This window comes from Mirounga angustirostris, unplaced genomic scaffold (genome assembly GCF_029215605.1).
Source record: "Mirounga angustirostris isolate CCGP_5_RB_7025 unplaced genomic scaffold, mMirAng1.0.hap1 SCAF_13, whole genome shotgun sequence".
Classification (NCBI taxonomy): domain Eukaryota; kingdom Metazoa; phylum Chordata; class Mammalia; order Carnivora; family Phocidae; genus Mirounga; species Mirounga angustirostris.
The window spans coordinates 7,815,485-7,840,896 of NW_026991721.1; the positions used below are offsets into that span (position 1 = coordinate 7,815,485).

Below are 25,412 nucleotides of genomic sequence, written 5' to 3' on the forward strand. Positions count from 1 at the left end.
TGAGGTCAGCAGTCTGCAACCGGGAGAGAGAGCTCACCAGAACCCGACTATATTGGTGCCCTTACCTCAGATATTCAGCTTCCAGAACAGAGAGAAATAGATTTTTATGATATAAAAGCCACCCAGTCTGTGGTACGTTGTCATAGCAGCCTGAACTAAGACACCAACCAGTCGACACCAGTGGGTGTCCTACGATTCCATTCAACTCTGACACTATCTCCCTGAAATTAGCATCCCATTCCAAAGTTAAAGGGCTCAAGACTGTCCCCACCTCAGACCCCAGTCACAAGCCTGAGCCTCCTGTACTTCTGACCGATTGGCTATACATGGAAGGTTCCCACAACTCCTTCTGCAGGTTTGATATTTGCTAGAACAGCTCACAGAACTCAGGAAGGCACTTTACTTACTATTACTGGTTTATCACAAAAGATACAACTCAGGGAGAGCCAAGTGGAAGAGATGGACAGGGTAAGGTAGGGATGGAGGGGTGCAGAGCTGCCACACCCTCTCCAGCTGAGCCCCCCTCCCAGCACCTTCATGGGTTCACCAACCCAGAGGTTCCTCAAGCCCTGCCATTTAGGGATTTTTATGGAGGATTCATCATATATGTGTGATCAATTATTAACTCAATTTCCCACCCACCTCCCCTTCCCAGAGGTTGGGGGAGGGGAATGAAAGTTCCAACCTTCTAATCAAGGTTTGATCATTTTGGTGACTAGCCCCCATTCTGAAGCCATCTAGGGGTCCAGCAAGAATCACCTCATTAAAACAAAAGATGTTCCTATCACTCTGGAAATCCCAAGGGATTTAGGAACTCTGTATCAGGAATGGAACTGGGGATAAAGACCAAACATTTATTTTTTATTATGCCACAGTCAGGAGATAAGAAACAACAAGAGTAGAACACTGGTCGCAAGGATATCTAGGAAAGGGGTATGTGGATGCTCTGAGCCTTGCGAGTGTTCACCAAAGGCGGTCACTGTGGTGCAGGCTCGCAGGAAACAGGGTGCAAAGTGTTCCAAACTGAGGACCTAAATTTGCAGCCAAGCAAATTGTTTCTCACATGGGTAAATTTTATAGTACACTGTGGTGGTGCAGAGCAGGGAATTTGTCTGGGTAAATATGATTATTGGTTCTCTTAAGCAACACCAAAGAAGCCAGCTGGTTTAATTTATAATAAAATTTCAATTCACTGGTAACAGGATATATTAATGAAATTTTTGAAATTTTGGTATAATTAGATATCCATTTAGAAGGGAACAAAGTTGAATATCTACCTCACACCATAGACACAAAAATCCTAATCAAGTCAATATTCACGCATATGTATTCACATATACAACAGTGATATGAAACATAGGAAGGTGTATTTATAAGTTTGGGCTGTGTAGTTCCTCTTTAGGCATAATATGCAAATTCAGAAGCCAAAAAGGCAAATCTTGGGTATTTGATTACATTAAAAATTTAATTTCAGTACAGCAAAAAACATTATAATTATAGCTAAAAAATAAATGACAGATGGGAGAAAATATTTGTAGCATATTTATTCATTCATCATTCAACAAACATTTAGTGAGCAGCTACTATGTCCCAGGCACAATGCTAGATGCTCATAAAATTATTTTTAAAATATACACAAATTTGCATTTTTACTAAAATTTTTAATGTAAGTGTGACTAGACAAAATGTTTATATACAAAACATGTGAAGTTATATACCTAAAATAAAAATTGAAAATAAGCTACAAATATAAACAACAAAATAAAATAAATCCACAAGGGGCTCCTGGGTGGCTCAGTCAGTTGGGCATCCAACTCTTGATTTCGGCTCAGGTCAAGGTCTCAGGGTTGTGGGATCATGCCCATGTGCTGGGCATAGGATTCTCTCTCTCCCTCTCCCACTGCCTCTCCCTGTCCTGCTCATACACTCTCTGTCTCTTAAAATAAAATAAAAATAAGAACAAAAAAATTAAAAATAAAGGCACACACACACAAAAGATTTGTTTAATGTATGTTAGGATTAGTTTTGACTGCATATAAAAACTCAAAAAAGCAGTGGCTTAAACACAATAAAAGTACATTTCTCTCTCACACAAAAAGGTGTAGATGAAGGTCAGCCAGAAATGGTACAGCAGTTCCATTGTCAACAGGGACCCAGCATTCTTCCTTCTTTCTGTTCCACTATTCCAGTACTTGGTGCCATCTTCAAGGCAACCTCACGTTCCAAACTGGCTACCAGAGTTCCAGCCATCCAATCAGCATTCCAGGCAGCAGAAAGGGGAAAGAGGGACAGAACAAAAGTGCATCCTCCCTACTGGATTGACTCCCCGCAAGCAGCCCTTCTGTCCTGCCAACATCTCATGGGCCACCCCCTGCTTCAAGAGAGACTGTTTAATGTAGTTTTAGCCAGGTGCATTTTCACCACAAATACACTTTGGCTCTGCTACTAAGAAGGAATGGAAAAATTAGTACTGGATGACAACTAGAAACTTCTGCCACAGTAGACAAATACTAACAACAAAAGCTGGCCCGACAAAATTAAAATAAGAATTTATGGCAGAAAGCATTATTAAGCATACATAAATATACAACATAATGATAAAGTGTACTATCATCCAAATCATGAATTTGCATGCACCTAACAACATAACTTCAATATGCACAAAGCAAAAACTGACTCATTTACAATGAGAAATGGAAGAGCCACAGGCATGAAGGAAGGACTTTGATAGGCAGATAAAAAATGTTGTAATCATTTATAATGTCTGCATAACATAATTCACAGCTTAATCTACTTCATGTATTCAGATGCAACAAATAGGCAATATTGATTATTTTCAAGCACACACTGAACATATGTAAAAATTGACCATTCATGAGGTCACAGAGGAAGTCTTAAGAAATACTGAAAAATCTGTATCTTATAGGCCACAATCTCTGAGCACAATGCAGTTAAACTGGAGAACCACACTTTAAAAAAAAATTTTTAACCCCACTCATTTAGAAATAAGAAATGAACCTTTAGATTATAGAGGATTATAATCTAAATTGTAGATTATAACTCTAGATTATAAAGGAACCTACAAATACATGACAAAATATTGAGAATTGGATGTTGACAGAGGTACTGCTTTTCAAAATTTGTGGGATGCAGCTAAAGTGCACAGCTACTTAGTTCTAAATGTATACCCTTAACTGTGATATATTTTTTAAAAACAATGAAGATTGAAAACAATGACTGAAACAGTCAACTCGGGAAGCTAGAAAAATATTAAAGAGAAAACCAAAGAAAGTAGAAGGAATGACATAAAAATGGTAAAAGAAAACCTAACGAAATAGGAACTTTTAAATACTGGAGATAATTAGTGTCACTGGAGACTGTGAATTCCCTGCCTCTGAGGCTTCCTTCCAAGGGGCCAGACTGGTGCACTCAACAGGGATGTGATAAAGACCCTTCCTTCTGCATCTTCTAAGTCTCTAAAGATGGCACCAACCTCTATTATTCCTCCAGAAACGCAACATTGATTTCAATGTGCTCACTTAGCTGGCATGGGGCCGGGGGAAGAGGACCTAGGAGGGCTGTCTGAGGAATTCCACTGGCCTTTGCTAATACAATAGCTCAAGCTCTGTAGCTAAAGGAACAGACATAAAGGTTCTGCTAACTGCTAAGTATTTTATTTCATTTACACGTTCAGGGACCGGGGAAATGACCACCAAGGGGGCCTCTGGATACAACAGGCCCATCGTGGGATGGACTTTAGCCAGGAATCCATGTATGACCAGGTCCCCCCCGCACTCTTCTCTACCACTACATCATGGCCCCCAGGTATTGGGGCATCAATGTCAATTTGGACCCTACATCCAACAGCCCTCGAATGATCTGGGTAGCCTGTTGCAGCAGCCCTGGGGACGTGCCCCTCAGCTCTCCCTTCAAGAGAGAACCTGCCAAGGGGTGCCTGGCTGGCTCAGTCAGAAGAGCGTGCAACTCTTGATCTTATGGTTGTGAGTTCGATCCCCACAGTGGTGCAGAGATTACTAAAATAAATAAATAAATAAATTTTAAAAAGAGGGAGAGAGAGAGAGCCTGCCAGAAGGCAGTCAGCTCCCCACCTCCATAGTGGGGCCACCATGTTGGAGCCAAGGCCATGCACTCCCCCTGGCCACTCCCAGTCAATGACTATACACAGCAGGAGCCATAGGGCCTGGCATTCTCTTCATAGTGTGGGACTCTTCTAAAGGGCAACCTTTGCGTTCTGACTCCCTCGGGGCCACACTGCAGGTGGACTTCTCCCCTGCAATCCTCCTTCCTTCCTCATCTCCTTTCACAGGTACCAGTTGGCTTTTCGAAGCCACTCCTGCTCCCTCCCTGGGCCTTTCACAGGTGATGCCCCTACAAATCTCTCACCCCTCTCACTCCATCTGTTCATTCCCAGAGGACCGGAACTGACACACAACCTTGCCCCAAGGATGGTTACTAGACTGAATGGCTGGAGCTTTTTGTTATGGGTTGAATTGCGTCCCCCTCAAAATATGTTGAAGTTCTAGCCCCCCACCCCAGTACCTGTGACTGTGACCTCATCTGCAAATAAGGTCTTGGTAGATGATCAAGCTAAGTTGTGGTCATTAGGGTGGGCCCTAATCCCATATGACTGTCCTGATTAAAAGGAGAAACTTGGACACAGAGACAAGGCCACGTGAAGCAGCAGGCAGAGATCAGGGTGATGCTTCCACAAGCCCAGGATTGCCATAGATTGCCGGCTAACCCCCAGAAGCTGGGGGAGAGGCCTGGACCAGATTGTCCCTCATGTCCTTCGAAAGAAACCAACCCTGCCAACCCCTTGATTTCTGACTTCTGGCCTCCAGAACTACTAGACAATAAATTTTTGTTGTTTAAGCTGCCCCGTTTGTGATATTTTGTTACAGCAGCCCTAGCAAACTCATACAGTGCCTTTGGGAAAAGACTGGAAAAAATCACTCTCTCTGTTTGCCATGATATCTCAGGGTCCTTCTTTATGGAACCTACCCTTTCGTTAGTTGATGGATTCTGAGTTTAAGAACTTGTTCAAGTTTGGATAAAGGATCATTACCTTCCATTGAGGCAACTGACCTCCACCCCCTGCTAATTCATTCTTGATCACTTTTTCTTCTTTTTTTTTTTAGAGAGAGAGTGAGAAAGAGTGCACACCAGGGTTGGGGGGAGAGACAGAGGGAGAGGGAAAGAGAGGATCCCAAGCAGGCTTCATGCCCAGTGTAGAGCCCGATGCGGGGCTTGATCTCATGACACTGAGATCATGACCTGAGCTTTAACCCACTGAGCCATCCAGGCACTCCAACTTTTTTTTAAGATTCTATTTTTTTTAAGTTTTCTCTACATCCAACATGGGGCTCAAACTTACAACCCTGAGATCAGAGTCACATGCTCTACCCACTGAGCCAGCCAGGTGTCCCATTCTTGATCACTTTTGATTATATACATTAAACAGTAACCTCACTGGCTGCCCATGTATCTCGCCCCTGGAAATGTCATGTGCATTAGTCATCTCCATAGGTCCTTGCAGTCATCTCCATAGGCAGCCCCTGGCTGCCATCCCGACCTTGCTGTCCTTTCTGGTAATTGTATCCACCTTGCTTGTGACAGTTAAGGCTGGCATTATAGGATTCTCTCATCTCCATCGCTACTAGGGAATTCAGTTCCATAGCAGCATCTCCACTGTCAGCCCCAGGCTACAGAGGACACTGCCCCCTGGGATTCTCAATGATGCTGGTGTCTCCTCCCCTATCCATTCCTTATCACCTTCATAAAGAAGTGCGCTTGCCCAAGGAACTTAGTCAGACACTGGGTTTTCCAGTCTACAGTAGAAGACCCAACCTAGCTTGCCCACTTCTCTGAGCCTCTGTATACCTTCCTCCGTGGTCTGCCACAGCTGTTCAGCACCTGCTTCCTTGAATGGGCACCATCACGACTCCCAATGTTCTGAGAACTATCTCTCAAGAGCCTTTCCAGGTGTCAAATCTGAGAGAGCCTTTCCATACTGTTAAATTCTTCAGTGTTCTGCTATATTCAGCTTCCCTTGACCTGGCACCTTCAGAGTCCACTCCTGGGACTGTTCTCCCAGTCTCTGCCCGTCCCTGTAGGCTTACTCCTGTAGCTCCTCGATTCATTCCTCTTGTCCCTTAACAGGCAAAACACTCCCCTGGTCAGGTCACGTTGAGATGTGATTGCACTTTGGGGCCTGGTGGCCAGGAGAGGAGGTGGGAGCAGATCCTGAAGAGGGTAAGCCTTGTCTGGAAGGGGCAGTTATGCGAGGTTTCTGTATGGTCTTTAAACAAGAGGGAGACTTCTATCTTCCAACAGGATGAGTGGGCCACTTTAGCAGTCCAGAGAGTACAGGAGGTCCGGGGTTCAAGGTTGTCAAGTTCATCTCCCTGATAGCTCCATCCCAGGACTCAGGTCCCCACCCCACCCCCTTGGGGCCCTGATTTTGGAGGAGAGACGTCCCCAGGCTGGGATTCAGCCTTCTCTGAAATTCTATTACAGTTAAGTCCTGAGCCTGTCTCCAGCTGTCTGCCCTCTGGCTGTAGTAAAGTTTCCTTAAATACTGCAAAGGAATCCTCCTGAGTTTGCTTTAAATTGGTGATCAACGTCCTGAGCTTGTCATTGTCTTTTCTCAAATCATCAATGGTACCCAGCAACAGCCTCCCTGTTCCGAAGTCCCTAGGATTATTATTTTCCCCAATGTCTTTCAAGCCCCAGGGATACTGCACAAGCCACAACATTCCCTGCCACCTGAGTCCTGTCCCAAGTGACCAAGGTAGAAGCTGAGCATCAGGGACCACCAGGGCTCCACTTCCCACCAGGGGGGAGGGGAGGGGCCCTCAGCGCAACTGAAAAGGAAGGCATCCAACTTCAAAATCCCATCTTTCTTTTTTTTTAAAGCTTTTATTTATTTATTTATTTGACAGAGAGAGACACAGCGAGAGAGGGAACACAAGTAGGGGGAGTGGGAGAGGGAGAAGCAGGCTTCTCGCTGAGCAGGGAGCCCGATGCAGGGCTCGATCCCAGGACCCTGGGATCGTGACCTGAGCCGAAGGCAGACGCCCAACCAACTGAGCCACCCAGGCGCCCCTGCAAAATCCCGTCTTTGGTGTTTGCCTCCTAGGACCACTTTCAACACTACCTGCCTTCGGTTGTCTAGAAGCAGAGCCTGAGACACGGTTTTTCAGTTTTTTGGTAGCAGGGATTTGCCAGGGGGAGCTCCTTGGGACAAGAGTGAGGGAAGCAGGATAGGGAAGAGGGGAAGGTGAGTAATGACACCATTTCAGACGAAGCTCAGCCTTGACCTGATGCACAAATTGAACCATGAACTTATCCCGGTCTGAGGTGAAGGAACAGCTTCTTACACCCTGAATCAGTTGGCCACAGGCTATGGGCTGTCCCCTGAACCTTCCAGGCATTGTGGCTCCGTCAGCCCAGAAAACTTCTCCAGAGAAGGCACACCAGCTGGGAGAAGGATCTGGTGGGGATGCCACCTGTGGCTACTGGAGCTGCAACCCTCTCGTCTGCTACCTCAGGCCAAATCACCGGTCAATCACCATTTCATTGTCTCTGGTGAGAGCCAGTCACCTGCCCAACATGTCCCCCAAGCTGCAGGAAACACAGACCAAGCTCCAAATTCCCAGTCCACTCATGCCCTCTCTGACCTCTTTGATAGACTGGAGGGGAGTCATCTAGGAGTTCCAAGGTGGGTTCTCCATGACCAACTTTGCAAGGAAGAAGGATTTGCATGTCCTTGTTTGCTTAAAGCCTCCATCAAAGACAGCCAGCAAGTCTGAAGTTAACACCCTGTCGTCTTAGTGTGTGACCTACATCTGATTCCAGCTTTCCACTCCTCTCCCCTGATCCTCTGCCCCAGAGCTTACCCACCCTCGTGCCCCAAAATCAGCGGAAACATAAGCCAGAGCTCCATCCCATCCCCCCAGCACCACCCAAAGCCAAACCAGGAGGAACACAGCAGGAGAGCACGCCACCTAGTGGACGCCAAGGGCAGCGGAATCTGCAAGTGGTTGACAGTCGGCAGGACTGCGACCCAGGGTGGGGTGGGGCCAAGGGGCTGGGTGGCAAAGGACACAAAGGGAGGAGATTTGGGCAAGTGGGGGGGACCAAAGCTCTTCCGTGGGACTGTCATGAACCCCACCCCAGCCTGCCTCTGCCTACCATAAGGGAGCATGTTGGCCCAACCAGGACACAATGTCGTCTCTGCCCCTCCCCTGACTCTTGGGAGAAATTCCTGAGCATTCCAAAAAGAGTCACTTAAAATCTATATGGGTCTGATATTCGCTTTATCCCAAGAAAACAAGTAAGAAAAAATTCAGAAATGGGAGAGGGCGTGCCCTCTCCATAGTAGCCTGGGGGGTATGGACCCACTCCCTCAACATGGCCTCTCAGGCAGCAAAAAGGATAAGTGAGCTGCCTGGCAGCCAGAGGTGGACATGGAAGGTCAGTACTCCAACCTTCCCCTCTCCGGCCACCCCTCGAGGGGCAGAGAGGAGGCCGCCTCCACACGGGTAATGTGCCTCCGCTGTGTGTAGATATATGCTCTTGTCAGTGCATTAAAGGTCTGGAAAAAACTGTCTCCAACTGTTAGTAGAAGCTCTCACGGGGAGGGGAGTGGTGTTGAGGGGACCGAAGACAGAGCTTTCACTTCTTAATTTACACGCTTCCCCAAAAATGTTGTGGGATCATGGGTGGATTTTACTTCCAGTTTTGACCTCTTTTTGTATTTTTCAAGTTAAATAGCATGTGTATCATAAAGGTGGAAGGTGTGGTGGTTGCCCGGGGCTGGGGGGAGGGGAGGATGGGAGGTTAGTGTTTAATGGGGACAGAGTTTCTGTTTTACCAGCTGAACAGTCATGGCGATGGACGGTGGGGATGGCTGACCAGCATCGTGCAGGGAGTTAACACCTCTGGACACCTAAAAGTGGTTAAAAAGGGGAATTTTGTTGTGTGTATTTTACCACCACGAAAGAAAGAAAGAAGAAAGAAAGGGAGGAAGGAAGAAAGAAGTAGAAAGAAAGAAAGAGAGAGAGAGAGAGAGAGAGAGAGAGAGAGAGAGAGAAAGAAAGAAAGAAGAAAGAAAGAAAGAAAGAAAGAAAGAAAGAAAGAAAGAAAGAAAGAAAGAAAGAAAGAAAGAAAGAAAGAAAGAAAAGAAGAAAAGGAATTGGCAACAAATTCAACCAAGACATGCCCCTGCTCTTTGTTCACGTACTGTCTACGACTGTTTCCACCCTACTTTTTACAACAGCAGATTTGAGGAATTATGACAGAAACCACATGGCCCACAAAGCTTAAAATATTTACTGTTCAGCTTTTGTCAGAAAAACTTTGCCAACGCCCACTCTAGATCCAGCTACCAAATTACAAGAAATACGGGGAACAGAGGAACTTGTCCAGTAAACCAAGGTCATGCAACCAGCAAAGTCCAGACTACAGGAAACTGCAGGACAAAGCGCCCCTGTCTTCAATATGTAATTTACAACAACAAAAATGGAATGCACCTAAAGATTCTAAAAGGGCTGGGCAGATCATACAAGTGTGGATGATAAGAAAAGAAAAGCTCAAAATAAAAACTTGGAAGAAAGGAAAATTTAAAAAAAAAAAGCTCATTTTCCATGGTAGCAAGTGGAGAGATATATCTAAAACTGAAAACTGAGAATTAAGGTATAAACAGTTTCATTTAGACATGGAAATTTTTTTTTTTTAAAGATTTTTATTTATTTATCTGAGAGAGAATGAGAGACAGAGAGCACGAGAGGGAGGAGGGTCAGAGGGAGAAGCAGACTCCCTGCTGAGCAGAGAGCCCGATGCGGGACTCGATCTCGGGACTCCAGGATCATGACCTGAGCCGAAGGCAGTCGCCCAACCAACTGAGCCACCCAGGTGCCCGAAATAACTTAAAATTTTTAAAAATTTAATACATGGGTGAATGTTTTTATAATCTTGGATTATGGAAGGCCTTTGTAACATGACCTGAAAATCAGAAGCAACTAAGGAAAGGGTCAATCTATCTGGTGGCCTAAGAATCCAAAACTTCTGGGGCCCCCGGCTGGCTCAGTCTGTAGAGCATGTGACTCTCGACGTCAGGGTCGTGAGTTCAAGCCCCATATTGGGCGTGGAGTCTACTTAAAAAAAATAAAAATCCAGGAGCGCCTGGGTGGCTCAGTCGGTTAAGCGACTGCCTTCGGCTCAGGTCACGATCCTGGAGTCCCGGGATCGAGTCCCGCATCGGGCTCCCTGCTCGGCAGGGAGTCTGCTTCTCCCTCTGACCCTCCTCCCTCTCATGCTCTCTGTCTCTCATTCTCTCTCTCGCAAATAAATAAAATCTTAAAAAAATAAATAAAATAAATAAAAATAAAAATAAATAAAAATCCAAAAATTTTTTTAAAGATTTTATTTATTTATTTGAGAGAGAGAGAAAATGAGCAGGGGGTAGGGACAGAGGGAGAGAGAGAAGCAGACTCCCCACTGAGCAGGGAGCCCAACACAGGACTCGATCCTAGGACCCTGAGATCATGACCTGAGTCCAAGGCAGACGCTTAATCAACTGAGCCACCCAGGTGCTCCAATCCAAAACTTCTTTACAGGAAAAGCTATTGTACATAAAAGGTTGCGAGACAAATAACAACTGGACAAAGGATGTGTACCAGACAACACAGACAAAAGGTTACTATCACAGTTCTGTTCTTGTTCCAAGCAACAGAAACTGACCTTTTAAGTCAGTTTAAGTTTAAGTCAGTTAAGTCATTTAAGATGCCCACGCTGGGTGTCAGGGGCTGCCACTGTTTTCTCCCTCTCCAGAATAAAGTCCACGCAGTTCTTGCCACCTCTGATCATTAGCTTCCGGATGCTCTGAGGCAAGAGCATCTGAACGGCAGGGCCTCTGTCACAGGCCTGCATGTCAGCTGCAAGGGAGGCTGGAAACCAAGCCCCACTTCCGTAGCAGAAATCAGGGGATACGTCCAAGGGAGGAAGGGAATTCAGATGCTGGGTGGGCATAAATAACCACAGACGTGCATTACAGTCCCTAATACATTGAAAGCCCTTGTAATTCATTAATAAAAGACAAAAACCTTGATAGAAAAATAGGCAAAGGACATAAAGGGGCAATTGACAAAACAAGTGAAATGAGCCAGCGAGTATATAAAAAGCTGTTTAGCCACACCAATATGGCAGCCACTGGTGGTGGCCTACTGCAAATCAATTCCCAACCTCTTCCTCGCTGGCAAAACCCTGATGTTGTTTAGAGCTCGAATCCACCTGCAAACAAGCCAGGGGACGGCGTGCAGTCCAGCTCTGGTCAATGAGCTGTGCGAACAGGTCTGCCGGGGGGGCTTCCAGGAAAGATTTCTGTATCAGTCCTCAGCTACTAGCTGCGTAACAAACATCTTCCACATCTCTATAACTAACCCCACAGAAGTTTCTCTCTTGCTCATGCAAAGCCTCACATAGGTATTCCTGGTTGGGAGCTCCTCCTGAGCAGTTCTCCAGGCAATGACTCAGAAACCAAAGACCCTTCCAGTGTGTTCTCTGCCTCAAGATATGACCCCCCACCCCACCACCTCGGATCACTGCAGTTGGTGCCTTCTGCTCATATTCCACCGGAGAGAACAGATCACATGGTCATATGGACAAACTTAGCTGCAGGGGAAGCTGGGAACTGTAGCTTAGCTATGTGCCCAGAAGAAAATGACCAAGATTTAGTGAACACCAACCACTATCCTTGCCACAATTCCCCCTCTGGTCACCACACATCCATTCAGCGCTTCCTCTTACAGAGAAGACCTCCCTCATTGGGCCCTGATCCTCCTCTGGTAGCAAAACCCCCTTCTCATTGCTCTCGATAGCCTGAGGGTCCTTTTGCATTAACCTCCTTGCCCACATCTGAAGTGGGTATTGTAGATAAGACCAACTTGGGGTCTGAGGGGCTTTTGCCCCTGGCTCTCTGCTCCCCCCAGAAGACCTACAGAGTACACGGTGCCCTCGTAGGAGTGACTGGTCCCAGTTTGGCCGGGTGGGGTCCACCAGCCCTCACTCTACGCACAAGACTCGCTGCTGGGTCTACACAGCTCGAGGGAGCTGGTGCTTTGGGGCAAGCAGAGAAAAATGCCAACCCCAGAGAGACAGAGGCTTTGTCTGCTCTCAGGGGCTGAAGGGACAAGGCCTCAGTGATTTGATGAGCACTGTCAGGGGCGGGGGGGGGGGGGCACACAGTGCACAAGCAAGGCTTTCGAGAACTCAAAACACAGACATACGCAGGACTTCCAGAATTAAAAATTAGAGGAAGTGAAAAAAGGAAAGGTCCTCTGAGAACAAAAGCCTCATTCTGCAAGATCGATGGAGGGGCCCGCCCTCCACATAAAACCAAAATACAAAGAAATGAAAACATAAATAAAGAGATAAGAGGCTGCGAAATCAGATTCAGGACCTCAAATGGTTGGTAATAAGGTTTCTAGAAGGAGGAAAATGAACAAAAGGAGATGTGGTGATTTAAGAACTGAGTGGAAGAGAGACAAGAACCTTGAGATTTGGAAAGGGCCGCGGGCAGAAGTGATAAAGAACACCCACCTCCTAGCAGCCCCGAGAGGAGTCTGAGCTCCTCAGATGAGAGCCGAGCTCTTCGGAGCTTCCAAAGAGAAAGACCCCGGACAGGCAGAGAGGCAGACTTCTCATTTGCATCCCTGGAAGTGAGAGGGGAGGGAACCCATTTACAAACTGATGAGGGAAGGCAGCCCAGGACAAGAAAGGCTCCTTTGGAGTAACAAGGAAAACAGACCAGAGCTCTGACAAGCTGAAAATCAAATCCGACAAAAGTCTTACAAGAGCAGAAGACAGAGTGGGAGACACAGCAGAGAGCCGTAAAGCCTGCTTAGTTACCTTTCCGGAGCTGCTGAGGTGCCTGAAAAATACGGTATAATTATTTCAAAGGGATCGCTAAAAACCAGGAAACATCCTCTAAGAGAAAAGTTAATCATAAATAGCCTAAAAATGTGGGCGCCTGGGTGGCTCAGTTGGTTAAGCGACTGCCTTCGGCTCAGGTCATGATCCTGGAGTCCCTGGATCGAGTCCCGCATCGGGCTCCCTGCTCGGCAGGGAGTCTGCTTCTCCCTCTGACCCTCCCCCCTCTCATGTGCTCTCTCTCTCTCTCTCTCTCATTCTCTCTCTCAAATAAATAAATAAAATCTTTAGGAAAAAAGTAGCCTAAAAATGGAACTAAAATGTCTAAATTACATCAGCAAAACTCAGGACTTGAGTTGGGGGCAGCGGTAAGGGAGTGAGAGAGGGGAAGTGTTCTAGAGTTCTCTTTCTGCCGGGGTGGGGCAGGGTGGGCAAGAAAAATGTCAGGGGCTTGGGTATTTGTAACACTTAACTTGGATATGGTAAGAGGGAATTAGAGATTTAAATAAGGTTATTTAGGGCTAGAAATTAGCCACTGGGAGAATCCAGGAGCCCATGAAAGTGAAGAAAGGCAAAACAACAACAAAGGGAAATAATTGGAAAAGCCGTAGCATTCTACCCCCTTGCAGAGCACCTTGCTGTTTGCCGGGAGGTGGAAAACAAAACACATTTCCCAGATGCAGCCCGTGAGCTTGCATCCACCAAGCAGACACACCTGAGGGACACTCGAGGGCAAAAGGGAGGCCAGCCCAGCTTCTGCCTTCAGGCAAAAGTGGTGGTGAGGGGTGGGGCTGAGTTCCCCAGGGCAGAGGCTCTGCTGGGGTGAATCATCGAGGCAGCCATGTCCTTAGCCTTGTGTCCAGCAGAGACAGGGTGGCCCTGGGCCAGCATCGAGGTGGGGGCAAGCTGAGTCCCCAGCTTCCTGGTCATGCTGGGAATAGCAGCTCCCTTTCAGGCCAGTTCTGTGGCGCCTCTCAGGCAGTCACTCCTGAAAGTTCCTTCAGGTATTCCAACAATTTTGTAAGCACCTGAGTCCTTGTATAAATCCCTCTCTGCTTAAACTAGATGATTTCTGTTACTTGCAACTGAACTGTGACTAATACAAGCAGTAAACATGAAATAAGATGGAAGGACCAAAAAGAAATGGTATCAATTATCACAATAAAAATGTGAATGGGCTAAATTCCCCTAATTAACTTTGACGTTCAAATCTCAAATCGGGGCAGAAAGAAGGAAAGAGGGAGAAGAAGGAGGAGGAAGGAGGAGGAAAGAGGAGGAGAAAGAGGGAAGAGGAGGAGGGAGAGAGGAGGAGGGAGGGGGAGGGAGGAAAGAAGAAAGGGAGAGAGAAAATCCCGTCAAACACAGGCACTTTGGAAAACTATTTGGTCCTCTCTATCTACCAAGGCTAAACATATGGCTGCCTACCCAATGGTCCAGCAATTCCTCTCCTAGGTCCAGCAATTCCTCTCCTAGGTCAAGAGAAATGAATGCATATTTCCACCGAAAGGCATGTACAAACATGTTCATCACAGGGTCACTCAGTATGGTCCCCAAACTAGCAACAACCCAAATGTCCATCAACAGCAGAATGGATAAATAATGGCGTATTCATGCAGTGGATAGCTCCAGAACAAAGGAACAAAGAACACCTCACTGCTACTACACCCAATAATATGGATGAATCTCACTAACATAATATTTGGAGGAAAAAAGCCAGACGGAAAAGAGCACATGTTGTAGGATTTGATGTCTGTGAGGTTCCAGGACAGACCATAGAACACACACGAGCAATAGAAGTCAGAACAGTGGTTACTAACCTCTGGGAGGGGAATGAGAGAACCCGGGGGGTGGGGAACAGGAAATGTCCTGTCTCCATCTGGGTGCTGGCTGCCTCCGCCTAAAATGTGAGCAAGTCATCTACTTAAGATTAGTGCATTTTGCTCACTGTATTAGATGTTTATTACACCTCAATAAATGTTTTAATCCCGTCATACTATTAAAAGGAAAAATCTAGGGCGCCTGGGTGGCTCAGTTGGTTAAGCGACTGCCTTCGGCTCAGGTCAGGATCCTGGAATCCCTGGATCGAGTCCCGCATCGGGCTCCCTGCTCAGCGAGGAGCCTGCTTCTCCCTCTGGCCCTCCCCCCTCTCATGTACTCTCTCTCATTCTCGCTCTCTCAAATAAATAAATAAATCTTTTAAAAAAAAAGAAAAATCTAAAACAAAGTGAGAAGAAATGCTGAAAAGAAACTAACTTGCTTGAGAAAAAAGGAAAATTCTAAAGAAATACATTTCAAGACCAACTATAGACCCCCTTCGTTGCCTGCTCTTTTAGACAGTGCTTCTGCACTCTGGGGAGGCGGGGGCACTGCCAGTCCTTAAGAAGGGGTGTCACAGCCCCCCAGGCTCCCCTTCCATTCTGGTCTCCTTCCTGCCTCCACCCAAATAAAATCTACTTCCCTCACTCCTGGACACTAAACACTGAGTAGCCACCTACTGCATGCACCATGCCATGCCGCCCAGGTGTGTCCTTCCTTCCCCTGCCCATGGCTCGGCACAGAAAAGCTGGATCTAACCTTTTGTTAATACATTTTGCTTGAGCTGCTTGAATCCCTCACTCAGCGATGGCTCCCAGTGGGGTCCCGGGGCCACTGAAGAAAGGTCTTGCCCCAAGGCGTCAGCCACGCAAAGAGCACTGACCCAAAACAGACCATGCCCAACCACATGGTAGACTGAAGCGTCAACCCCAATTCCACCTCCTGTGTGTCCACATCCTCGCTGTGGTCTGGCCATGAGAGGCGGACCCTTTCCTGTTCCTTGACTTTGAGATTGTCCTTGTGATTTGCTTTGGCCAGTGCCAGCTGGCCAGGTCTCAAGAGGCTTAATATGTTCTGCTTGCCCTCTTGTGCTTCTGTCGTGAGACACATGCCCCAGCTAGTCCACTGGCCCGAGGAGGATGAGAGACACGTGGGGCTGAGCCGCCTGAGCAGCCGCAGCCTGGCTAGATCAGCTAAGCCCCAACCAATCCACAAAGTCACGTGGGGAAGTCATTGTCATTCTAAGCCCCTGGCTTTAGGGATGATTTTTACATGACACTGTAGTGGCAGTCGCTAACATCCTGTTGTTCAAGAACTATGTGACCAGGACCACATGAGGGGCATGACGAGGAGGGCGAGATCAATGGGGAAGAAGGATCAAGAAGCTTCCCAGAGAAGGTGGCTCCGTATATCGGCAGCCTGTTGGATGTCAGGTACTGTGTATAAACTCTCATGTATCCTCAGCAATGTCCCTGCAAGGGAGATGCTCTTATTCCAGCAATGCCGAGCCTCTTCATTCCCCAGTGACAAGAGTCAGCGGGGCTGAGCTGTCCCTTGCCCTCTCCACGGGGCACCCTCCGCGCCATCCACCACACCCTGCTCCCGCTCCCAGTTGCCTCACACCTGGCCCAGGCCACTCGTCTACATTACCTGCCTGGCCCTTTCAGGCGCTGGAGCTGGAGATGCCCAGGAGAGAGACAGAAATGTCCTCGAGGCCGAGAGAAGCCTTGTCTCCTGAGAGAAGAATGCCCGTAGATGCTGCGGGAGGACTAAGGAGGAGAGCCAGCAAAGGCTGGCCAACCCCCTCCCTGCGCAGGACAGCAGGGGGGCCGTGCCTTCTGCAGCACAATAAGACAGAAGCCAAGCTGCGAAGGGTTTTTGGTCTTTTTTTAAAGACCAGAAACAGCTCCTGAGGGCTCCGAACCAGGGGCACGGAGGCTGTGTAGACAAGCTTTCAGCTTTGGCCATGGTGTGACTTGTGTAATGCCCAGAGATAACAGGGCAAAACATGGGTTCCGCACCCCTCCCAGAACTGTTCCTAAACTGGGTTGTTGCCTCCGTTTTTCTCCAGGCCACTACATTCTGCTTTGCTCCACATTTTTTGGTACAAAAGATACCGAAGTCCATGAATAGGGTTGGGAGATTTCCCAGAAAGAAAGAAAGGAAAAAAAAAAAAACCTACTTTGGTTTCCATAGCTGTGGAATCATTGTTCCCTAAATACTTGGTCCATCATTTCTTTTCTGGGTGCATCCCAGGAGAATGAGCCAAAATGCTGCTCAGATGCATCCAATCCCACCTCTGCCCCAGATATCTGAGCACCTTGGGAGGCAGGGACATCAGGGGAGGTAAGACAAGACTCTCCCCTCTCTTGACTCTCCACTCCAGCCCGCTCCAAATCCCTCCCAGCCCCACCAAGGCCACTCCTGCTCTCTCTTCGGCTCTCCCATTCCCATCCTCCCAACTTTGGATTGAGGAGCCCAGGAACTGACCTGGCAAAAACAAAGCTCCTCTCAAAGGCCAGGGGCAGGGAAGTTGGCCCAGCCTGGACAGAAGTCCCCTCGGGAGGCAGGAGAATGGGGAACAACCAGCCAGCACCCATCGACTGAAGAATTTTGCCCTTGACTGAAGAAATGAGCCCTCGTCGTTCCACAGAGGCCTGGGGGCTGAAGGTCCCGACCTGGGAATATCCCACCCCAGCTACCAAGATGTATTATTTAGGGTGCTCTCAAGAAAATGGGGAAAATGTCACCCAAAAGTCTGGAGGTGAGGCATGATCAGACAATGTCATCAAAAACTATGCTCTTTCCATGTCTCTCATTAGCTTCATCCTGCCATCAGCCCCTCCTGTGGTCATAGGGCACCCTCCAGCAGCAGCTGGGCTGCCTGGTTCCTTGATCACAATTAGTCTTTTTTTTTTTTAAAGATTTTATTTATTTATTTGTCAGAGAGAGAAAGAGCACTAGCAGGGGGAGCGGCAGGCAGAGGGAGAAGCAGACTCCCCACTGAACGAGGAGCCTGATGCCAGACTCGATCCCAGAACCCTGGGATCATGACCTGAGCCAAAGGCAGAGGCTCAACCCACTGAGCCACCCAGGCGTCCCCCTTGATCACAATTAGTGGGAGAGTGTCACTGGTGTGCTGGTAAGCTAGCTTGGGGTTGGAGGGACCCTTATTTGTAGGCTTTGCCAATTTCTGTGGTGTAAAGACTCTCACGTGGCTGACTTCAAGCTACCAACTTGACAACGCACATGGTAGATTCTCACAAGCCAGTTCTAATCAGCTCCAGCACCCGCTGGGGGTAGAGAAACATCCTTCTCCAGAGAAGGTGAGATCCCCATGGAATGGAGGATGGGATTACATGGATGGGTTTAGACCTATCGGGGCTCACCCCTGGAGCCGGGAGCAAGGTCAACTCCACCCAGACCATTTGTCAGCTGCGTGGCAGGCACTGGGAGCAGGGAGGTGCCCGTGCTGGGAGAGATAGCCTTGACAGGTTCCTCCCATCCTGCCAGTGTCCTCTTCCCGACATTCCTGCCGAGCTGGCATCTTGAAGCTTCCAGCGGCGGCCGGGGCGGTGATGGGCAGTGGCTGATTCCTGGTCTGGGGGACAATGAAGTCATGAGACTGGCAGACAGAAGGACCTTTGGGAGAACGAGAGGCAGCAAAAGCCGACATCCCTTACAAGGAGCTAGGAACCACTTCGTGGGCCTTCACCATGCCTTTGTGCCAAGAAGCCCTGCTGCCTGCAGGACATGAGCAGCCGACACGGCCCGATGTGAACACAGCCGGGACCCTTCCAAGCAAAAGGGGCGCCGCCAGGATCCCTCACTCCCAGCCTACAAGCTCTAGGTCTCGTGGTCCATCTACTGAGGGTGGAAGCAGGTGCAAGGCCAGTATCCCTGACCCCCCTCTGTCGTGGTTCATGACCACGTGGTCGGGTGGCTCATTTTTCTGATAAGCTTCACGCAGGGCTTCAGGAAGCCAGACAGACTGCTCGTAAGATGCTGACACGGTCCCTGAAGTCAGAGGTTTCAGCACCTGCTCCAGGCTGAGGCTGAGGATCTGAAAGGCCTCCCTCTGCCACCGGCTTCCTGTCCCGGAGCCACGTGGGGGGCTCGGAGCGATGCTTCCCGCATCATCTGTGCAGAAACCTGCCTCTCCCGGGCTGCCAGCGAGCTAATTGCTGAGTTAACTGGCAATGTGTTGTGAGGTGAAAAAGAGGAAGTTATAAAACTGTATTTGTAGTTTGACATTATTCTTGAGGAAAAGGAAAGACGTGTGTGTCTGTGTGCACATGTTAGAGGATGCCTCTCTGGGCGAATGTAAACAGACCCAGGAAATAAGGATAGAGCGGGGGTCCTCACCGGGGGCGGTTCTGCCCCCCAGGGGCCATTCAGCAATGTCTGGAGACCTAGACCTAGGAGGTTCTATGGGCATCTAGTGGGAAGAGCTCAGAGGTGCTGCTAGCCATCCTACCGTGCACAGAGCAGGCCCCGCAACAGAGAATGACCACCCTAAATGTCAACAGTGCGGAGGTCAAAAGACCATGCTCCAGAGCAGCGTCCCAGAACGGGGTCCCCTGATGAGCAGCACCAGCACCTCCTGGGAGCTCATTAGAAATGGAAAGGCCTGGGCGCCTGGGTGGCTCAGTTGGTTAAGCGACTGCCTTCGGCTCAGGTCATGATCCTGGAGTCCCGGGATCGAGTCCCGCATCGGGCTCCCTGCTCGGCGGGGAGTCTGCTTCTCCCTCTGACCCTCTCCCCTCTCATGCTCTCTCTATCTCATTCTCTCTCTCAAATAAATAAATAAATAATCTTTAAAAAAAAAAAAGAAATGGAAAGGCCTGCCCTCTTCCATCCACTGAATCAAACACTCTGGGGGTGGGCCCAGGAAATCTCTGCTTTTAACAAGCCTCCCAGGTGATGCTAATGCGTGGTCCAGTTTGAGAATCACCAGCCTAAGGATACAGGGGGTCCTTGACAACACGGGTCTGAACAGCGCGGGTCCACTGACACTGAAATTTTTCCATAAGTACAGTACAGTAGTGATGATGTATTTTCTCTTCCTCATGATTTTCTTAATAACATTTTCTTTTCTCTAGCTCACTTTATTGTAAAACCACAATATGTAATGCTTATACAAAATATACGTTAATTGTCTATGTTATCGGCAAAGCTGCCAGTCAACAGTAGACTATTAGTAGTTCAGTTTGGGGGGAGTCAGAAGTTGTGGATTTTCAACTGCCTTGGGGGGGTGACTCCTCCCGGAGTCCAACTTAACTAAATGTAAATAAAACCCTGTCAGGATTGACACCAACTTAAGTTTGTGAAATACGATCCTTCCTCACTACCACATGCACCCCATCCTCTGAGGGAGGGATCACTCTGCCCATTTTACAGGTGACAAAGTGAGACTCACAGAGGCAGCTCACCCAAGGTCCGACACAGAGCAGGCCCTCGCCTGAGCACATAACCCCCAGGCTGTGCTGTCTCTCCACCCTCATGAAGCCTGCATCTGGGGTATTTGCATCACACCTCAGGTCTCCCCGCACCACTCTCAGAAGCCCCTCACCCACCCAGAGCCGCCCCCACCAGCGACACCCATGCAGCTCCCAGGCCCCCAACCCCTCCCAAGAAGGGCTCATTTGCAGAGGTGTAAAGACAAGTGAAAACATCTCTAAGCACCCCGTGCCCACACCGCCAGGCCCCTCTCAGGGCCACGCTTCCCCAGAAGAGGAAAATCAATGAAGGGGCAGATTTCTGGACACCAGAAGACATCTGTCTTCTGTTTGTAATGGGGGATGGGGTTGGGAAGATTGTGGAAGCAGCAAGACTCCCCAAGAAGCCAGCAGAGTCAGTCCAAGGGCAGATGGCCCTCAACAGGCCCAGGATCCCCATGTCCACGGTGGGTGGCGATGCCCCAGCCCCCAGGAACCCTCTGGGCCACCCTGGGCCCCCTGCCCCCCTAATCAAAGAACTGATATGGCATAATCAGTATGGATGATGACGTTCCCTCCCACATCCACCGGAACCCGGACTGCTCAAGCAACACCACTTACATGTTTGTGTGTTCCACCATTTTTTTCTTGTGAGGGGGATGTTGTGTTTAGGGGTGTTTCCTCCATGGATCCATTGCACCTAATGCTGTTGGTACTATTCCAGAACAAACGAAGTCTGTCCCGCACTGAGGAAAACGTCCAAGATTCGGGCCTGGCTCCACCGCCAGACATTACTCACGCGAATGCGTGGTCAGGCCGCGTGCAGGGCAGACAGGACTCGGCGTCCTCACCCCCACCGGCCCCACGCACGCTGGTGATCCTCAGAGCCACAGCAAGACCTCGGGCACCACCCTGGGGCAGGCACAACACAAGTGGATCCTTTCTACACGTTATGGGGCACCTGAGCAAGTCAGAGATGCACACAGTTAGAGGTGAAGAATGAACCAGGTTATAACATCTCCCAGCAGGAGGGGACCTGGGCAGGGACAGACCTTCTGGGGCCATTTCTACAGGTAGACAGCAGGGGGCGCTTTGGGTGACCTGGGGCCAGAGACCCAACTTTGCGGTGGGTGAAGACAGCACCGTCTTGGTGAGTTCTTGTCAGGATCTTTGAGATTCTGTGCCTCCAGCTCTAAGCCCACCCTGTGTCGTGTCTGACAGGTAGTAAGTGCTCCTTGGAGGGTGGCTCCTGACAGCCCAGGGCAGCTCTTGCCCACGGCCACCTCAGATCACTGCATCTGAGCCCAGGATATAGGGTCATTGCTCGTTTTCCTTCTGGAGGATTCAGAGCTCAGGCCTGCCATCCCTCCCCTCCCCCCCCGGGGGGGGGCAGGCAGAGTCCTCAGTCTCAAATCCTCACAGATGAAGCCCAGGGCAGACGCTGAGCGAAGACATCCTGTCCCTTGGAGCTCTGTGAAAGGCAGCTTTCTGTGTATCCCTCACCCCAAAACTAGACTCTACTTGTGGTCTAAGGAGATCTGAGGGTAAGGGTAGGTGTTTGGGGGTGGGGGGAAGGCCTCCTGAGAGGAAGCCTGGGCCCAGGAGTGGGAGCAGCTACCTCTGTAAGCTCTCTAAGCCACTTGTCTCCTCCCCCAGGGACCCGTTTTGGTGCCTGCTCAAGCTTCTGAGCTAGCGTAGAAGGTGACAGTATCTGGCTTTTAGCAGGACAAAGAAATAATGATCCTCGGAGGATCTGATGATTACCTTGTGGTTTCCTTGGAAACCTAGTCTCCAGCTCACCTTCCTCAGGCTTCTTCTCTCTCCTGCTTTGATCTGGGCCTCACATCCAAGAAGGGCCATGTCACTGCTGTGGAAGGCGGCCACCAATGGACAGTAAAGAACCCCACGACTTCCCTGTCTTTCTTGTAGAGTCCACACATCAGGATCACCAAGGATGCCTAGCTGCTGAGGGAAAGAATGCCTGCAAATAAATGTGGGAAGAGGGATAGAATTAGATCAACACCATTCTGTAACTTCTTTTTTTTTTTTTTCATTCTGTAACTTCTAATCAAATAAGTGGTTCTGGCAACAATCACCATTGGTTGAAACATTTAGAGGGAAAGCCAATAGCTGTTTGGTCAATAGCAAGCCATGCCAAAGCATCATGGTCAACAACAATTTCATAGTCGTACAGTCAGTGGGCCCATCTGACGGGGACCTCTCAGACAGTTAGGGTCGAAAGGAGGCTGGGGCTGGAGGCATCCGAGCCTTATCTCCTCCATCATCCCTGTGTCCCATGCCTCAGTAGAGATGTCCAGAAGAGTGGGGACGGCTGGGGCCCCTCTCTGGCCGTGTGGCCTCTCCACAAGGATGGCAGCTGGCTTCCCCCAGAGTGACTCTTCTGAAAGACAAAGAGGGAAGCTACAGGCTTCCTGTGGCTCAGCCTCTGAAGTCACAGAGTCCCTGTCACCTGTTTTCCTAGGGCAGAAAGTGAGTCCTAGAGCCGGCCAGATTCAAGGGGCCACGGGCAGCATGAGGGTGCAAATATGGGGAAGCATGGTTCATTGGGAGAACATCTGTGGAGACTAGCTACCAAACGAGGAAGCTTCCCAGGGAGGGGGCAGTCCATCACCTTCAGAACCCATAGATCATTTTTAGTGCCACTAAAAGATCAGCAAGCTAACTATGTGCGCCTCCTGATACAATGCAGTGGGAAGCCCAGGGCCATCCACTGAGTGTTCTTGTTTAAAAAAAAAAAATTGAACCTCACTCTAATTGAGCCTCTGATGCTAACATCCATTTCTGGGAAGCATAGGGGAAAGAGGTAAGCAATACTATGGGGAAGCAAACAGAAGAGTCCAGAATGTGGAGCAATCCTCGGGAGAAAGGACTCGGCATCTACAATAAGTCAAGAGCATTACATCAAAAAAGAGAAGGAAGGGGGTCAGCTCTGGTTTGGGAGCGCTTTAGGAGACCAACCTAAAGACAAAACCCCACGTGTAGACCTTTTCTGGATCCAGATTCCAGCAAACGAACCACAGAATAAAAAGACACTTTTGAGGCAAACAGGGACATTTGATTATGGACTGGATATTAGGTGACCCAGCGGGTTATTATTTATTTTGTTAGGTGTGATCACGGCTTTGTGCTTATATAAGAAAATGTGGAGTGTGGAGTGTGTGTGTGTGTGTGTGTGTGTGTATTCAGAGAAATACACAGAAGCGAAGCACATTATGAGCGAGATTTTATTTTATTTTAAATACTTCAACAGAAAGAAAGAAGAAGAAAGAAGAAAGAAAGAAAGAAAGAAGAAAGAAAGAAAGAAAGAAAGAAAGAAAGAAAGAAAGAAAGAAAGAAAGAAAGAAAGAAAGAAAAAGAGAGAGGAATAGATGAAGCAAATGTGTCAAAGCCTTGCTAATTATCAAAACTAGGTGGGTGAAGGGCATCTGGGGCTTTATGATACTATAATTTCCACTGTGTTTATGTTGGAAATAGTTCATAATAAAAAGAAAATCCTTTGAGGGGAGCCACTGAGAAGGAGCTTTTATCCCCCGCTGCTCCTGGCCAGGCAGCCTCGCGCCAGAACCATCCGTCACAGCAGAGCTCCACTGCCCAGACCTCGTCAAGAACAAATGCAGCCTTTCAAAGTCACCTTTCACAGAGCCAGAGGCTGAGTTTCTACACGGCCGCCTCCTGCCCTCCTGTTGTTAAGTGGGGGCTCTGCTCAGCGAGACAGCAGGCTTTCACTCCTGAAGAACAGCGGGCCCCCCACCTCAGGATCTCCCGTCCCCAGTATCCCGGCCCCTTTGGTGGGGGGGGGGTGATATCGGCACCAAACAGATCCTGCAGACCACTCACTGCATCAGGGAAGGTTTGAAGCAGACAGAGAAAAGAAGGTCAAATACAAAGCACGTGTAAGCCCACGTGTGCACATCCCCTGCAACATGAAAGGGGGAGAGAGAGAGAGAGAGAGAGAGACAAAGAGACTCAGTGAGGACTCACTGGCCATAGCCAGACCTTCTTCAGGCTGGATGATGTGATGCTTCTTTGGAAAAAGAGAGGCTAAATCAGTAGTGCCCCTTCCTGACCCACCCCCCAAGAGACGTCTCTTCCCTTGGTTTGGGACCTGCCTGTTTTTGAAATTCCCTGATAATTACAAGATCATGGTCCTCAAATCATTATTTGGGAGCCCCACGGTCTGCATAGATGGCCCCGTGGGGCTTGGATGGCCTGACTCAGCCCTCCTGGGAGGGAAGGGACTGCAAGGGAAGATTGCTGGCCTGGGGGTCAGAAGCCCTGGGCTCAAGACAGGCACAGCGTCATATATATATGACGCTGGGAGAGTCACCACTTCTCTGAGCCTCATTGGTGAGCTGGAGTGGGGCCTGATGCTGGACACCAACCTCTGAGATTCTGCAAAGTGCAAAAGGGCGAGAAGTAAAATACTGAGCACCTGCTCACTTGCTCACCAGGTCAAGGCTGATGGGCCGTTTGATATGCGGCAACGCGAGCAATGGCACGTGAGGCTGATGTTTCACAGGCAGGCCTGAATCCATCCCACCTTTCCAGGAACAACTCAGGCTAGCCCAGTGTCTCCCCGGTGAGATGTCGTCTGAACCCCTGGTCTCACCTGAGCACACAAGACATGGAGCTTTGCAAAGAAGGCACATGGTTCAAGGTGTGACAGCACCGAGAGGATGAGTGATGTGTGTTGTCCCCAAGGAAAGTCACATGCCCCATCGGGGAAGCCCTCAGCCCCAAGAAAACTCTTTGGAACCATTATGTAATCAAAGAATTCAACCCAGGGGTACCTGGGTGGCTCGGTCGGTTAAGCGTCTGCCTTCAGCTCAGGTTGTGATCTCAGCGTCCTAGGATCGAGTCCTGCATCGGGCTCCCTGCTCAGCGGGGAGCCTGCTTCTCCGTCTGCCTGCAGCTCCCCCTGCTTGTGCTCTCTGTCTCTCTCTGTCTCTCTCTCTCTGACAAATGAATAAATAAAATCTTTAAAAAAAAAAAAAAACTCAACCCAAATGAATATACAGAAGTTCACTCAAATTTTGTTCTTTCCCATAATTAACGAGGTTGTAGAGTCTACCTTCTAGCTGGATGATGACATGATGACATGAGAACACACACACTCAGGCACACACAGAGGTCAACTGAAAGACATCAGGCCACCCACAGAATGAGTTTTTATAGGTCGCACCTGCA

General features: G+C 48.8%; 1 long non-coding RNA gene across 1 annotated transcript; it reads right to left on the reverse strand.

The window, feature by feature from the left end:
* Positions 1 to 1,558: 1,558 nt before the first annotated feature.
* Positions 1,559 to 22,493, reverse strand: LOC135362244 (uncharacterized). Its single transcript, XR_010406718.1, has 3 exons — positions 22,005 to 22,493; positions 20,826 to 21,165; positions 1,559 to 2,445 (listed from the first exon to the last, which is right to left on the reverse strand). It is a non-coding gene; the product is annotated as an uncharacterized LOC135362244 (long non-coding RNA).
* Positions 22,494 to 25,412: the final 2,919 nt, after the last annotated feature.